This window comes from Oryza sativa, chromosome 8, assembly GCF_034140825.1.
Source record: "Oryza sativa Japonica Group chromosome 8, ASM3414082v1".
NCBI lineage: Eukaryota > Viridiplantae > Streptophyta > Magnoliopsida > Poales > Poaceae > Oryza > Oryza sativa.
The window spans coordinates 6,675,655-6,693,191 of record NC_089042.1 but is presented as its reverse complement, the minus strand read 5'-3'; the positions used below and the strand labels follow the sequence as shown (position 1 = coordinate 6,693,191).

Here is a 17,537-nt window from a genome sequence, read left to right as displayed (position 1 = left end):
GATGATCGGAGCGAGGATCAGGGACACGGACTTCTTGCAAGGAGATGACATTCTCTGGATCAATTTCAGGGGAATCTACGAACTATACCAGCTGGACGCCCTCGACGTCTCTATTATGAGTTGCTGGATTTTGTAAGTATATCGTTCAGTTAGATTTCTTACTATACGTCTCCTTTAATTAATTAGGTCCTTGTATATAAGTAGACTATAGAAAATAATATACTCCCTTTTATCGTTGTAGAATGGAGATTCAAAGGGCCCGACGGCGGAGGGTTTTCGATACTGGATTCATCGACCCTCGGAAAGTAAACGTCGCAATGCTCGACCAATATCCACAAGAAACAGAGGACAATCTCGTCCATCTCCTGAAGGCGCAGCATTACAAGACGTTCATACTGTTGCCATACAACACAGAGTTAGTTTAATTTTACTGTCTTCCTACATACCAAATTTCATTCCCGTACGAACTTGCTAAGTGTTTCATATGTAATGCATCCCACGCACATTGCAGATTCCACTGGGTGCTTTTACTCTTCGACCTGGAGGCCTGCACCGTCAACGTATATGACTCAATGGATAAAAAAGAGTCTACGTTTGACAAGGTTTTCGAACTTATAGACAGGTACCGTCATAAGTTCCTTTATTAATTAAGAAAATCTTGTTATGTTAATTGCTACTACGAATCATAGCTTTAAACTCCATGTAGGGCTTGGTATCGGTTCCGTCATTTGGTCCGCGGCAAATGGAGAGAAAGACTTAGGCGGAAGTTCAAATTTCCTGTGAGTACACATGCTCTACATTTATATTTCTCCGATTCAAATACATACAAGTGTATATTAATTAGATCTCTCGTTGTTTGTCATTTATTTGTAGTGCGCAAAGCAAAAGCAGGGAACTAACTTGTGCGGCTATTACGTATTGCGAGTATTGCCACTGCCTTGCAAACCAAATCATCACCACAAGAGAGCTCGATGTACGTACAAATAAATTCAAAATTTCATTACGTAGCGATTTCTTGTTTAATTACTAATCAATTTCATACATTCATATAGTTTATTCGCATGAGGGATAACCTGACCACACACAAGGAATTTATCACGGCGGTTCAAGAACAACTCATGGGATTCATCAACGAAGAAATCCTTGATCCCAAGGGTGAATTCTACTACGACGGAAACACAATTCACCGGTCCTTAGCTTGTGAGCTAGCAGCGAGTACTACTACGTCGAAATCGTAGCTAGCTAGGACATATAATGGATTGTAATTAATACATGACTACATATGTTTCTATATTCATGTGTACACATTTTCTATAATGTAAATATATTTTGGTCATATATATATCTATATACATATGCATTTGCATAACATATATATGTATAAATACATATATATTATGCATGTATATACATATAATATAATATAATATATATATATATACATATATATATGTATGCATATATATGTATTGAAACATATATATGCATGGTTTATATATATATGTATATACATGCATATATATATATATATATATATATATATATATATATATATATATATATATATATATATATATATATATATATATATAAACCATGCAGCAATAGGGCCATGCAAAAAAAAAAAGAAGGTCAGATCGATCTTTAGTCCCGGTTGGTTCACGTTCGTTCGTCTATCGTTCGTTCTCATTCGTTCTATCGTTTCCTATCGTTCGTCCTTTCGTTCTATACGTTCTATGTTCTACACATTCATCCGTTCGTTATATCGTTCTCGTCCATTCGTTCTAACATTAGGGTCGTTCATTCGTTCAATTTGTTACGGTCGGTCGTTCGTTCTAACGTTATGGTCTGTCGCGACCGGGAAAATTGCCTTTTGCCGAACGCTAGTGTATTAATCCCCGTCCCAGGAAAAGCCGGGGTACACCATACAAACATGATATAAAAGACACATCTTTATTATATCGATAATATTTACATTATTACAAAGGCACTTAAGGCCTGACAATCAAAAATAAACAGCAGCGGACTAGCGGGCCTACGGCTCCATCTTCACAGGCGCTCAACTGGGGTATAAGCCAGGACTCCACCTAAGACATCTTCTCCAAAGCTTCTCTTACTGAAGGGGGAAAAGATTGAGCAAGAATGAGTACAACCACAGTACTCAGCAAGCCACATCGGAGATGCACAATTAATGCAAAGGAGTACAAGGGGATAATAATATAGGGGTTAAGTTTTGCAGTAAACAGCATTTAAAAGTCACTTAGTTGCCCAAAGCCATTTTATAAAGACGATCCTAGAGCTACACAGTATTATTAAACAAGGCCGTGAACCCTCACGAACCTGCCTTAACCCAAGGCCTACGATGATTCAGACCGAACTGGCAACCCGACCCTGGGTCCCAGCTCGTCCCAAGCCAACCCAGGCCAACCATTCCACATTTTAGTTGTAGAGCAAATTTTAAGAATTATAACACTGACTTGGGTACATTGCTCGGCTTGCCCATAACCGAGGGCGCGGCTATTCGAATAGATTATACTCTGATCAGAGGTGTACATCTTTACCCACAAGACACACCTTCCTCACGTGCAACCACGTGCCACATACCACCACGGTATACAGACGGAAGACGTGACATAGTTTCCAACCCATCCTAGCCATAGACAAGAGTACCGACCCAATCCCACCTACGGCCAGAACCTCCGGGACAGGCAGGCAGGACTGAGCCCCTAGCAGCAGGGCACCAACCCTCTGCCATGACATCTCGACTACCGGGCCGCAGCTCGTGTAGCCTTCATTTGCCCTGGAGAATGTCCATCGACCCCCGACTTCATCCATCTCCAATCCGTGTACTTTTGTTTATGACCAGACTGAGCCACAAACTAAGCCTTACCCACTAGACATGTGGAAGTACGGTAGTGCTTTGCAACAGAGGCCCGAGCTTAATCCTTATAGTGGCCGGGGTGCTACTTCCCACAACTGGCATGCACCCAAACCCCACCGAAAACAGGTTTTAGGGGTTTTGAAAGAGGAAGAGAGGTGTATGTCCAATTCCACCATAAACCAACAATTCCATAGTGTCCAAATGATATGAGAATTCCCAAAGTCTAAAGTTATAAAAACCACCTAATGTTGTCCTATTAAATTGCGAAGCATCTACCTAAAATCATACTAGTGGTACCATGAGTAGAGTGTCCACTAGTTGGGGTTTTGTTTATTCTAGGGTGAACAAGGTAATAATAACAATAGCAATAATAATGTCATAACAAAGGTAAATAGGCATGGCTAAAAAAACAGTGATAACGCGGGAATTTAAATAAAGCGATAATGCAATAATTTAAGTCAAAATAATTTTATAAACTGGGATTCAATATGCTCAAGGATGATGTGACTTGCCTTGCTCAGAGAGAACGGCCTTCCGAACCTTCGGCGACGACCACGAACCACGCTTCGGGAACCTCTGAAACGACGAAAGCTACGCGAAGCACACAAGCAAAGCTACAAGCCTATAAAGAAGCAATAACAACACATAAAAAGAAAGCACACGGTTCTTTAGGTTATAACAAACATTAAGAGACTTGAACGGTCGATTCGGAGCTCGTATGACCAAGATATGATCATCCGAAGTTTAGTGCTGTTATATGGAGATTTGCGGATTATTATAATTAAGCTTTGCAACTATAAAACATGTGTAAGCGCTAGCCTGGAAAAGACAGGAAGGCTGCGCCGTTGACATGCGGCCCCCACATGTCAACAAAAAGGACCGCGGTAGACCGAGTACACAGAGACGGTCCACGGGTCGACGGAAGCGGACCCCGTGTGTCAACCGAGGCGAGTGGCCAACAAACGGACTCCACTAGACACCACACGGGCTGCACACGTAGAAACCACGCGGCTACCGAGCGGGCACACTAACATGGTCACCACACGCACAAGCGAACGACTACCGACACCGATACACGGGTACCGGGGCCGACAACCGCACAACGGGCACGGGCGACACCGAAAGGACGAGGACGGGGCAGCGAGGGAGAGGGAACCTTACCACCACGCGACGAGGCGCGGGAACGACAACGACGAACGGGCGCGGCGGAGACAGACGGGCACAACGGAGACGAACGGCGAGGGGACGGCTTCGGCGGCGATCCTTGGACGAAGGCGAGACGCGGCCGGCACGAGGCTTGACGACGCGGAGCCGAGGACGAAGACGAGGACGGGGCTGCAGCGGCTCGCTTGACGAACGCGGACGACGGACGAGAACGGCTCGACGGAGGGACGAACGCCACGACGACCGGGAACGACGAGAGGACGACGACGACGACGACGACCGGGACCGGCGAGGAGGCGACGAGGACAGCCGGCAGCGGCTGCACGGGGACGAGGATGACGTGGAACACGCCGCTACGATGACGATGACGGAGGCGGCGCCGCGAGACGACGAGCCGGGCGACCGACGGGACGTCGACGACGAGAACGATCGGAGGCGACGATGATGGACCGCGGAGGGGTTTGGATGGAGGGGAAACGATGCCGAGGACGGCCTTGCCGCTGCGATGCCGGAGGTGGTAGTGGTGCAGCAAGCCGACGAGCCGGGGAGGAGGAAGGGGCGGCCGAAAGGACGCCGGCGACGAAGAGGATGGAGAGGCCGGCGCGGCGACGGCGTTCCGGCGAAACCGAGGAGCAGCCGGGGGAGAGGGCGATGCAGCGACGCCGAGGGAGGTGGTGGCGACGTCGGCCGGCGCACGGGAAACGCGACAGTGGCGCCCGGAGGTGGAACAGTGGCGGCAAAGCCACTGTTTTGCCGGCGAGAACGCGTCTCCGGTGTTTTCCCCGCGAAACGGAGGGCTGACCGAGGGAGAGGAGGTGGCTGCGAGGCCGAGGGAGAAGACGGCGCGGCCGGAAGGTGCTCCGGCGAGGAGGGAGAGGCGGCTGGAGGCGGCCGGCGCGGAGGAAAAAGAGGGGCGACGGCGGGAACGCGCCTCCGGCGGTCACCGCGCGAAACGGAGGGCAGGCCGGGGTGGAGGAGGCGGCTGCGATGCTGTAGGAGGCGACGGCGCGGCCGGCCGGCGCTCAGGCAAGGCGGTAGGGGCGGCTGGAGGCGTCCAGCGGCACGGGAGAGAGAGGGCGATGGTGGGGAGGTGGCTAGGGACCACGGGAGACCGCGGGAGGGGGCTAAAGCGATAGAACGGAGCGAGGGGGTTGCATTTTATAGGAGAGAAGAGGGAGCCGGCCACGGGGGAGGTCGGAACGGCGGCGGTAAAGGCGGCCGGCCGCAATGGAAGGCGGCCGGACTTGGCGCGTCCGTTCCCGGGGATTGAAGGCACGAATCAAGGGGGAATTTGGGGGCAATTGAAGAGGATTCAATGGGGATTAAAACCCCCCAATTAATTTTGGAATCCATGGTTTGATTTGCGCGGATTTGGAGGAGGAACGGAGTAGGGTTCGCACGGGAGGGAGAGAGAGGAAGGGGCCGGCGCGGGAGGAGGAAGACGATGACGACCTGGCGCGTGGGCCCCACGCGGTCGGGCGCGCGTCGTCAGCGCGCGCACGTGCGCAGCACGGGCGGGAGGTGCGGCTCGGCCTGGAGGGGGGGGTGCGGCTTGGGCCGGGCGGCCGGGAGGGGAGGGGGGGAAAGAGGCAGCCCGGGAGAGAGAGGGAGGAGGAAGCTGGGCCGAGGGAAAGGGGAGCCCAAGAGAAGGAGGGAGAGAAGGAGAGGGAGAGAAAAAGAGGAAGGAAAGGGAGACTTTGGGCTGGGCTTGGCCCAAAGGAGGAAGAGGGTTATTTTTTTAGGCTTTTCTTTTTAATAAACTTTGATAATTGTTTTTGTTGCTTAATAATTATTTCCGGTGCTCTGAAAATTCAAGTAAAATTTGAGGGCTCCTTTTAGACCAAGGAGAATTTAACAAAAATTCTCCGGGCCACATTCGAATTTTTCTTGTACGTATTTTAGTGTTTGCCAATTTCTTTTCGCATTTTAATTAATTCTATTATTCCTTTTAGCGAATGATTTTTAATTCGGGATGAATTTATCAGGACGTGACAAATCCACCCCCCTTACAAGAATCTCGTCCCCGAGATTCGAGGAGGCTAGCAAGAAGATAGGTTGGGCGGTCTTCTCTTCTTGTCTGACTTCTTCCGCTCCGTCTTCTATAACAAACTTGCCTAACAAAACTTCTCCACTCTGGACTGCTTGGCTCGATCTCCTGTTGCAGATGGAGTCTTCTCTTCACCTGACTTTTCCCTGGTTGCACCTCTAGCTGACTTCGAGTGGATTGTGGCACTTGAAGATGGGACTTCAGTTCCAGAACTTCTCATAATTCATATCTTTGGCGTCAACCTCATACAAGTTACCCACTTCACGTTATGCGTCGATATCAGCTTGTCATTACTAGGATACCATGCTTGTTATCATGAGAATATCATGCTTGTCATTTACTTCTAACTTACCACTATTCACTTCATGTTGTCCTCAGTTAGCATTCAACGTATTCCTTTACACCTTTGACCTTGATGTGTTCTTTCCCGATTTCTCTTATCAATCACCTTTCGACCTACTTCTTTGCCTGGTAATAAACATCTTTTTCGATATCTTCTATCAGTCATCTTTTGACCTTTGTCACTAAGTACTCTTCACTCCGAGAGTTGTGGATGCTTCTGGTGGCGATGAGGTCCTTTGGTCTGCTACCTTTCAGTGAAACCTTGAAGTGTTTCGCCAAAAGCCATATTGACTGTCATTGCCTTTGATCCGAAAAAGACACATCTGAAACTCTTAGTCCAAACAAATGTCTCTTTGGTTAATCACTTGATTTTCTTTTCCATCCTCAGGTTGGTTATTAGCTCGAGGTTAGAATACAGTTCCTCTGGCACGAGACCCTAGGTCTCCTTTGTCAGTAAACAATTATACACATGATCACATATCCGCATCTTCCAAAAGAATCCTCATAAATCTTGTCTGTATTACACATTTCTCCCTTATTACATGAATACAAGGCACTACCATAAACAAAAAGGGAAGATGCTTAACATCGGTACATTGTTTCTACTATGGGTTATGATTAACACGAGGCCTCACAGGTATGGCGTTTGCTCCAGTGACCACAAGGCGAGTGACTTGTCTTCTTCTTGCATAATGGCCGGAGTGATGACGCAGGTTATGCTTCGGCTGTGGACAATCTCTGGAGAAATGACCTGGTTCTTTGCAGTTGTAACAAATCAACGTCTTCTTTGCTGAGTTGTCCGTCTGGGAACGATCGTTCTGACTAGGAGTTGGAATTGGTGGTTGGAAATCCTTGCTAACATTGGCATCAATGGTACCATAGTTGCTATCACCATTGGAGTCTTTCTCAGTGTCGAAATTGCTAAGGTTGTCATTCTGGGTTCCAACATTGATACTATCGTTGACATCTTGGTGAATGCTACTGACATTGCACGCTTTATTCGAGTGGTCACTAATGGGGCAAGAACCATGGTTGTTGGTCGTATCATCATCATTAGTATTGCTAGTGTTGTTGTCTGCATTGCGTTCATCTTCTTGGGGCAGGAACTCTTGATGCACAACAGAAGATCCGGTGATCTGAAGTGGCTCAGTGCGCTGTCTTTGGTTACCACCTGGAATTACTGGGATGTTGACAATCCTTCTCTTGCAGTTCGTCATCCGATTATGCTCACTTTCGAGTTGCATGGCTTTGTCCACAAGTTTCTCAAAATCTTCATAATCCTCTAGGAGTAGTTGCACTGCAAGCTCATCTTTTAACCCCTGGAGAAACTTCTCTTGTTTGTCTTCATCCGTTTCCACATCTTCTGGTGCATAGTGAGCCAAACGATAGAACTCGTGCATGTACTCTGTGACGGTCAAATCTCCTTGCTTCAGGTAGCGAAACTCTCGTTTTCTTAGTGTGATCATTCCTGCGGGAACATGTGATTTCTTGAATACAGATGAAAACTCGTTCCAGGTGATGGTATGTCCTTCTGGCCGTGATGCTTCGTAGCTATCCCACCACCCTGAAGCCGGTCCAACCAACTGATGAGTTGCGAAGCCAACCCGCTCCTGGTCGGTGCACTGAATCAACCCTAGCTTCTTCTCGACTGTGCGCAACCAATCACTGGCTTCCATAGGATCGACGGCCATGGCAAAGGTTGGAGGCCCAGTTTTGAGAAATTCTGATAACTTGCACTGTTGCTGGACTGTAGGTACTTGAACGTTGGTTGCCCCTGCTGGGTTGTTCCGATTCTGTAATAGTTGAAAGGCTGTTGCCAACATGTTGGTTTGGTTAACCACAATTTGGATTAGCTCTGGTGAGGTTTCGTTGATGCTTTTCTCATTCCCATTGGCTTGGGTTCTTGAGTCATCGGATCCATCATTCCCATAGCCTTTGTTACCAGTGTTATCCATCTGTCACAAGGTAGGGGTTGAGAGAGGAAACATACAAGGAAAGAATAGACCAGAGCTAGGGACAAGACCTTAAAGGAACTAACTCTTTTTGTTGATGTGTTGTTTGTTTTGCTTATTCTGCAAGTTGATTAAACAAACAACCTAGCATGGTCACATCACAACCCACCGATGCAAACCACGCACTACACACACAAGCAAGGAACACACGACTAACGACTCTACCCTAGAGGGTGGCTTAGGTTCTGCGACGGGTTCTCCAAGATCTTCACTCCTGCTTCACAGCTGGCTTCACTGCTTCCTCCACTTCGCTAGCGGATCCTGCAGTCTTCCGGAGCTTCGGCAAACAATTGGCGACATCTTCTTCTTCGCAAAGCTGACCATCTAGTACTAGTTGAAATTTGAAGAAGGAAGAAAAGAGTAAACCTTTTGCAAATAGCATTAAGGGAAGGAGAAAAAAGGAACTTTCGCAAATAGTTTTATTTATAAAATATGTCCTTAGGTTTTATCCACTTGGCTTATCCTACAGTCGAGATGGCTCTGATACCAGCTTGTCGCGACCGGGAAAATTGCCTTTTCCCGAATGCTAGTGTATTAATCCCCATCCCAGGAAAAGCCGGGGTACACCATACAAACATGATATAAAAGACACATCTTTATTATATCGATAATATTTACATTATTACAAAGGCACTTAAGGCCTGACAATCAAAAATAAACAGCAGCGGACTAGCGGGCCTACGGCTCCATCTTCACAGGCGCTCAACTGGGGTATAAGCCAGGACTCCACCTAAGACATCTTCTCCAAAGCTTCTCTTACTGAAGGGGGAAAAGATTGAGCAAGAATGAGTACAACCACAGTACTCAGCAAGCCACACCGGAGATGCACAATTAATGCAAAGGAGTACAAGGGGATAATAATATAGGGGTTAAGTTTTGCAGTAAACAGCATTTAAAAGTCACTTAGTTGCCCAAAGCCATTTTATAAAGACGATCCTAGAGCTACACAGTATTATTAAACAAGGCCGTGAACCCTCACGAACCTGCCTTAACCCAAGGCCTACGATGATTCAGACCGAACTGGCAACCCGACCCTGGGTCCCAGCTCGTCCCAAGCCAACCCAGGCCAACCATTCCACATTTTAGTTGTAGAGCAAATTTTAAGAATTATAACACTGACTTGGGTACATTGCTCGGCTTGCCCATAACCGAGGGCGCGGCTATTCGAATAGATTATACTCTGATCAGAGGTGTACATCTTTACCCACAAGACACACCTTCCTCACGTGCAACCACGTGCCACATACCACCACGGTATACAGACGGAAGACGTGACATAGTTTCCAACCCATCCTAGCCATAGACAAGAGTACCGACCCAATCCCACCTACGGCCGGAACCTCCGGGACAAGCAGGCAGGACTGAGCCCCTAGCAGCAGGGCACCAACCCTCTGCCATGACATCTCGACTACCGGGCCGCAGCTCGTGTAGCCTTCATTTGCCCTGGAGAATGTCCATCGACCCCCGACTTCATCCATCTCCAATCCGTGTACTTTTGTTTATGACCAGACTGAGCCACAAACTAAGCCTTACCCACTAGACATGTGGAAGTACGGTAGTGCTTTGCAACAGAGGCCCGAGCTTAATCCTTATAGTGGCCGGGGTGCTACTTCCCACAACTGGCATGCACCCAAACCCCACCGAAAACAGGTTTTAGGGGTTTTGAAAGAGGAAGAGAGGTGTATGTCCAATTCCACCATAAACCAACAATTCCATAGTGTCCAAATGATATGAGAATTCCCAAAGTCTAAAGTTATAAAAACCACCTAATGTTGTCCTATTAAATTGCGAAGCATCTACCTAAAATCATACTAGTGGTACCATGAGTAGAGTGTCCACTAGTTGGGGTTTTGTTTATTCTAGGGTGAACAAGGTAATAATAACAATAGCAATAATAATGTCATAACAAAGGTAAATAGGCATGGCTAAAAAAACAGTGATAACGCGGGAATTTAAATAAAGCGATAATGCAATAATTTAAGTCAAAATAATTTTATAAACTGGGATTCAATATGCTCAAGGATGATGTGGCTTGCCTTGCTCAGAGAGAACGGCCTTCCGAACCTTCGGCGACGACCACGAACCACGCTTCGGGAACCGCCGAAACGACGAAAGCTACGCGAAGCACACAAGCAAAGCTACAAGCCTATAAAGAAGCAATAACAACACATAAAAAGAAAGCACACGGTTCTTTAGGTTATAACAAACATTAAGAGACTTGAACGGTCGATTCGGAGCTCGTATGACCAAGATATGATCATCCGAAGTTTAGTGCTGTTATATGGAGATTTGCGGATTATTATAATTAAGCTTTGCAACTATAAAACATGTGTAAGCGCTAGCCTGGAAAAGACAGGAAGGCTGCGCCGTTGACATGCGGCCCCCACATGTCAACAAAAAGGACCGCGGTAGACCGAGTACACAGAGACGGTCCACGGGTCGACGGAAGCGGACCCCGTGTGTCAACCGAGGCGAGTGGCCAACAAACGGACTCCACTAGACACCACACGGGCTGCACACGTAGAAACCACGCGGCTACCGAGCGGGCACACTAACATGGTCACCACACGCACAAGCGAACGACTACCGACACCGATACACGGGTACCGGGGCCGACAACCGCACAACGGGCACGGGCGACACCGAAAGGACGAGGACGGGGCAGCGAGGGAGAGGGAACCTTACCACCACGCGACGAGGCGCGGGAACGACAACGACGAACGGGCGCGGCGGAGACAGACGGGCACAACGGAGACGAACGGCGAGGGGACGGCTTCGGCGGCGATCCTTGGAAGAAGGCGAGACGCGGCCGGCACGAGGCTTGACGACGCGGAGCCGAGGACGAAGACGAGGACGGGGCTGCAGCGGCTCGCTTGACGAACGCGGACGACGGACGAGAACGGCTCGACGGAGGGACGAACGCCACGACGACCGGGAACGACGAGAGGACGACGACGACGACGACGACCGGGACCGGCGAGGAGGCGACGAGGACAGCCGGCAGCGGCTGCACGGGGACGAGGATGACGTGGAACACGCCGCTACGATGACGATGACGGAGGCGGCGCCGCGAGACGACGAGCCGGGCGACCGACGGGACGTCGACGACGAGAACGATCGGAGGCGACGATGATGGACCGCGGAGGGGTTTGGATGGAGGGGAAACGATGCCGAGTACGGCCTTGCCGCTGCGATGCCGGAGGTGGTAGTGGTGCAGCAAGCCGACGAGCCGGGGAGGAGGAAGGGGCGGCCGAAAGGACGCCGGCGACGAAGAGGATGGAGAGGCCGGCGCGGCGACGGCGTTCCGGCGAAACCGAGGAGCAGCCGGGGGAGAGGGCGATGCAGCGACGCCGAGGGAGGTGGTGGCGACGTCGGCCGGCGCACGGGAAACGCGACAGTGGCGGCCGGAGGTGGAACAGTGGCGGCAACGCCACTGTTTTGCCGGCGAGAACGCGTCTCCGGTGTTTTCCCCGCGAAACGGAGGGCTGACCGAGGGAGAGGAGGTGGCTGCGAGGCCGAGGGAGAAGACGGCGCGGCCGGAAGGTGCTCCGGCGAGGAGGGAGAGGCGGCTGGAGGCGGCCGGCGCGGAGGAAAAAGAGGGGCGACGGCGGGAACGCGCCTCCGGCGGTCACCGCGCGAAACGGAGGGCAGGCCGGGGTGGAGGAGGCGGCTGCGATGCTGTAGGAGGCGACGGCGCGGCCGGCCGGCGCTCAGGCAAGGCGGTAGGGGCGGCTGGAGGCGTCCAGCGGCACGGGAGAGAGAGGGCGATGGTGGGGAGGTGGCTAGGGACCACGGGAGACCGCGGGAGGGGGCTAAAGCGATAGAACGGAGCGAGGGGGTTGAATTTTATAGGAGAGAAGAGGGAGCCGGCCACGGGGGAGGTCGGAACGGCGGCGGTAAAGGCGGCCGGCCGCAATGGAAGGCGGCCGGACTTGGCGCGTCCGTTCCCGGGGATTGAAGGCACGAATCAAGGGGGAATTTGGGGGCAATTGAAGAGGATTCAATGGGGATTAAAACCCCCCAATTAATTTTGGAATCCATGGTTTGATTTGCGCGGATTTGGAGGAGGAACGGAGTAGGGTTCGCACGGGAGGGAGAGAGAGGAAGGGGCCGGCGCGGGAGGAGGAAGACGATGACGACCTGGCGCGTGGGCCCCACGCGGTTGGGCGCGCGTCGTCAGCGCGCGCACGTGCGCAGCACGGGCGGGAGGTGCGGCTCGGCCTGGAGGGGGGGGGTGCGGCTTGGGCCGGGCGGCCGGGAGGGGAGGGGGGGGAAAGAGGCAGCCCGGGAGAGAGAGGGAGGAGGAAGCTGGGCCGAGGGAAAGGGGAGCCCAAGAGAAGGAGGGAGAGAAGGAGAGGGAGAGAAAAAGAGGGAGGAAAGGGAGACTTTGGGCTGGGCTTGGCCCAAAGGAGGAAGAGGGTTATTTTTTTAGGCTTTTCTTTTTAATAAACTTTGATAATTGTTTTTGTTGCTTAATAATTATTTCCGGTGCTCTGAAAATTCAAGTAAAATTTGAGGGCTCCTTTTAGACCAAGGAGAATTTAACAAAAATTCTCCGGGCCACATTCGAATTTTTCTTGTACGTATTTTAGTGTTTGCCAATTTCTTTTCGCATTTTAATTAATTCTATTATTCCTTTTAGCGAATGATTTTTAATTCGGGATGAATTTATCAGGACGTGACATGGTCGTTCGTTCGTTCTAACGTTAGGGTTGTTCGTTCGTTCGTTCCATTCGTTAGGGTCGTTCGTTCATTTGTTCGCTAACGTTTTTAGCGTCGGCCGTGAATAGGTGCCAGTGACGGTGGCGGCAGTGAGGACAGCGCAACGGCATGGCGGAGTCGTCCATGGCGACGGCGCGGCGTCGGCCATTGGGCGGTGACCTCGGCCATGGCGGCTTGGCGAGGAAGACAACGGCGCTGGTAACGGTAGACGGCATGGCGGCAGTGGCTGCGGCGGCGGCGGAGTGCGGCGGCGTCGTCGGGAGCAGCGGCGGCATGGCGAGGATGATGACGGCGCTGGTAGTCGCGACGGCATGGCGGCAGTTGTAACAGCCCTAGCATAATTACCAGGTATTTATTGTCTTTTAGGTTGCATAATTAATATTTTTGCATTAGACTCTGTATTCAATTATTTATTTTTTTGAGCAAATTAAAACCGTAATCGGCAAATCAAAACATCATCTACTTGTGCTCTAAGTTGAACATAAGGGTATAGCTATCATAATTTATTCAAATACTAGATTATTTATCATGAGTTAATATAATTTTTTCTAGAATTTGTGCACTTCATTTTGACCTCATTAAAATTCAATTTAGTTCTCAGCAAAACTCTTTTCACCTTTTTTCCAGAATTAAAATATTTTGAATTTTAGAGTGAAGCTTTGAAAACTGGAAACTTGGTAACTCAATGTATCTCCACACCAGAACATATTTTTTTTGGGGCACTCTTGTAGCTTTCAAGCTATTTTTGCATAGAAGGAGAAGGAAAATAAGCTGAAAATCCTGATTTTGGAGTTCTCCTTCGTTTCCTACCCATCTCTCTCATGCCACGGGGCCCTAGCTCGCCTTGGCCCCACTATTCAGTGACCTGGGCACCCCTGCAAGCCTCAAACCAACTTATGGTCATCCTTCCCCTACCTCTTATGCTTAAACAGCAGGGAAAAACCCCTGCATCTCCCTACCATTCTTTTTCCTCTGTTGCTGTTTTCTGTTCTTCCATGAGCTGAGCTCCCTCCTCATTTCCCCCTCCCCAAATCTTCATAAAAGTGCAAGAATCAAGCCCTGCATGTCACGCCACTAGATCCCCACGATTCTAAGCTTTCCATCCATCCAAATAGCTTGCACATGCATAGATTGCTGAGGGAGATCGAGAAGAAAAGAGAAGAAGCTTGCTGCTTGGTGCAGTGGCAGTAAGACTTTGTTTTCCTCCACTTGGTGAGCTTTCTTCCCCATCCATAGCTTCTCTCTTAGGTTCCCCAACGTGCTGAGCATTCCTAGCCTCCTCCACAGGTCGCCGGTTCAAGATTTCAAGGCTAGGAGTAGGCTACAAGTTATTTTCTCTTCTTTGGTGACAACAGCTCAGTGTCTTCTTTGCTTCCCTGTTTTGCTGAGGTTTCAGCCCTTCACCTCAAGCTAAAAAGTGTCTTCTTAGCAGTAGGATCAAGTCCTTAATGTATGTTTTTCTTGCATGTGATGTTCTTGGCATGCATGCAATAGATCGAGCCACCCACAGTGCTGCATCGTTACATGCATGGCGTCCCGAGCGCTGCCACTCGCAGCCGCTGCCTGCGTTTGTCCTGTTAGCAGATAAACCTTGTGTGTTTGCATGTTTCTCTTTCTGTTTTGCATGCGCGCGAGCCCCGGTTTGTGGAAGCCGTGCGAATAGATGTCATGGCGCGAGAATAGCTCGGCGTGGCGCAGGCGACGGGGGCGTGCACGCGTTCTGCGGATCCGTGGGGATGGACACGATCAAATCCGCGACGTGGGAACGTTTCTGAAGCACATGTTTCCTTTCTTTGCATCCTTGTATTTGATATAAATAAGGAGAAGAAAAACCAAAAAAAGCTGCAAGCAGTTCGCAGCACCAAACTCCTCTGTTTGCTCTGTTCTTCGCGTTTTCAGACGGTGTACAGTGCTCCACAAAGGTGTTCGTCCAAAGTGTCGTGTGTGTTCGGCTCGCCGATTGGTTGCGTGATTCCTGACATGTCCAGCCACCACTGGCTGGGTAGAGTTTAGGAATGGAATCCTAAAGACTTGTTGTACATGTTCTCTTTTGACCTTGCCCCTATTAGAGCCGCCGTTTGCTGCCGGCGAGCTTGAGATCGAGCTCAGCCATGGCTGTCTATGCTTCCTGCTTGATTGGAGAAGAAGCTGGACCTTGTTGCATGTTTTAGAAATTCCAAGGTTCGATTTGCGAAAATACAGTCCAAAAGAGTATATGAAAACATTTGAGGATTAGGCAAAGTCCAAAAATCCATATGTAATTCTTTTCATTTCATTTATGAGTGAACCAAATTTCTATGTATTCATAATCTTGTAGACCTTATGTTTATAAAATAAAACTTTACAACTTCTGTCCAGAAAATGTCAGATTTTCAAATGACTTAAGGTAGTTCATATGTAATTACAGAAAAGCCATTTTCAGTGTATATGGCTTGTTATTTTTTTATATCTCTCAAACAATGTAAATGAGATGATTCTTTTTTCTAAAATCTGTTTATCATACTCTCTACCTACTGTAATTAGGCCATGTTTTACTAAAGCATGTTGCATATGCATGTTTATTTGAATCTTATTCGCATATTGCTTCTTTTCGATAAATTCAGAGATTCCGGAGAGCGCTGAAGCAGAACCAGAGCCTGAGTGTGGCTACCCTCAGCAGGAAGGCGAGCACCTAAGCATCTAGCACCCATGTTTTACTTAAACTCCATTGGTTGCGACTCTATTTTTATATATATATATATATATATATATATATATATATATATATATATATATATATATATATATATATATTCATTTGCTTAGTTAATAGTTTTGGGTGACATGGTAGATAATTAATTGGTGCATTTACTTAGTTATATATAGCTGCCATATACCTATTACTCTCCTGGTTGGGAATAGTTGGGATGTTTTATTCATTATGCTTAGTTTTGCTTAGTGGGGATACAACTATATGGCTGGACAGTTTTGTTAATTATGGGATATGGACTACTTGGTTAATGGGCTAAAACTGGAGCACTTACATTAAATAATGGTTGATGAAATATGGTTGACTTGGATGGGTGGTAGGGCGATGATGGGAGGTATGTTTCCCCTGATGCAGTAGCTCCGTCTAGGTCGTTAAGGACCGAACATTTTGACGTCTATTCAAGCACCCTACGTACTTACCACACGCCGTATCATGGGACCGGTTTGTTTGATTACTAAACCTACTGTGATCATTTACGCCCATCGGAAAAACGTGAGGATTTGGGATCCGCAGATTGCCCTGTTGGCCGAGGTACGGCAGGGGGTATCTCCCGCGTGGTGAGCCCGCCTTAGTCACATCACACGCACGTGACTGAGTCGGTGGGGCCCCCGGTGTGGTTTAAATGGTTGAGGTGGGGCTTGGAAAGGACATGTGATGAGCTTGAATCACTTGTAGGTCGCACCTGTGTGGTGGGCGGCATTTGATCCTTGTTCATCTCGTGTGGTTACTGTTATACACCTCTGATCAGAGTATAATATATTCGAATAGCCGTGTCTACAGTTATGGACAATGCTTGATGTGTGCCTCAGTTATGTTAGCATCAAACTTGGGTTATTCTGGTGGGTTTATGTTTGATGGTGATGTTGGCAAGCTGTGCCATGATGATATGGACTTTGGTAGTTCCATGGTGGATGTTGTGAATGTCGTTTGGGCTCATTTACTCATACCTTTCAGATTAATTTGCTTGCTGTCCAGAATTTTATATTGTTGCTAATCAGTTTATTGTGTTATCGCTTTCACTTATATCTGCTCAATAAAATTGGCTTTATGCAAATGTTGAACTTAGGTTGCTCTAGGTTAAGGTAAACATGCATACTTCTCTCTCCCCTTACATATATTTTTATGGGTAAGACTCGCGAGTACAATCTTGTACTTAACCCGGCTCCGCTGCTTTTCAGGTGAGGACTCCAACGTAGAATTATGCTTCCTGTGTGGTCACTGTTCTGTCAGGGGCAGCGAGGGCAGTGATTGATCTTCTGCTACCTTTAGCTCGGCTCTTGCCCGGTTGGTTTACCCTTGTGGGGTTGTGGCACCACCGGTTTTTGTTTTGTGCTTCTGGTTTTTGTTTGAATCTTCTGCTGCTACTTGTGTGCTGTTAGATGGGACCTTGGACCCTATTATGTACCAGATACTTGTTGTACTTAACCCCTTTTTATGCACTTGTGATGATGTTCCAATTGCTTGCGATGAATGTGTGAGGCTAGTCGCATTCCTGGGGACTAGTTGAGCAGGAATAATGGGTTTTGATTGCTTGAGATAATTGGGGATAACGCTTTGGATCGAGGCACTCGGGTATGCCTTGTTTTCTAGTCGCCGCCTTCGTGTGGTTGACAGGCATAT

At 48.6% G+C, this 17,537-nt stretch overlaps 1 long non-coding RNA gene across 1 annotated transcript; it reads left to right on the top strand.

The window, feature by feature from the left end:
• The first annotated feature begins 14,125 nt into the window (after positions 1 to 14,125).
• Positions 14,126 to 17,382, top strand: LOC136351301 (uncharacterized). The gene is made up of 4 exons (XR_010734290.1): positions 14,126 to 14,380; positions 14,456 to 14,557; positions 15,772 to 15,831; positions 17,096 to 17,382. It is a non-coding gene; the product is annotated as an uncharacterized lncRNA (long non-coding RNA).
• Positions 17,383 to 17,537: the final 155 nt, after the last annotated feature.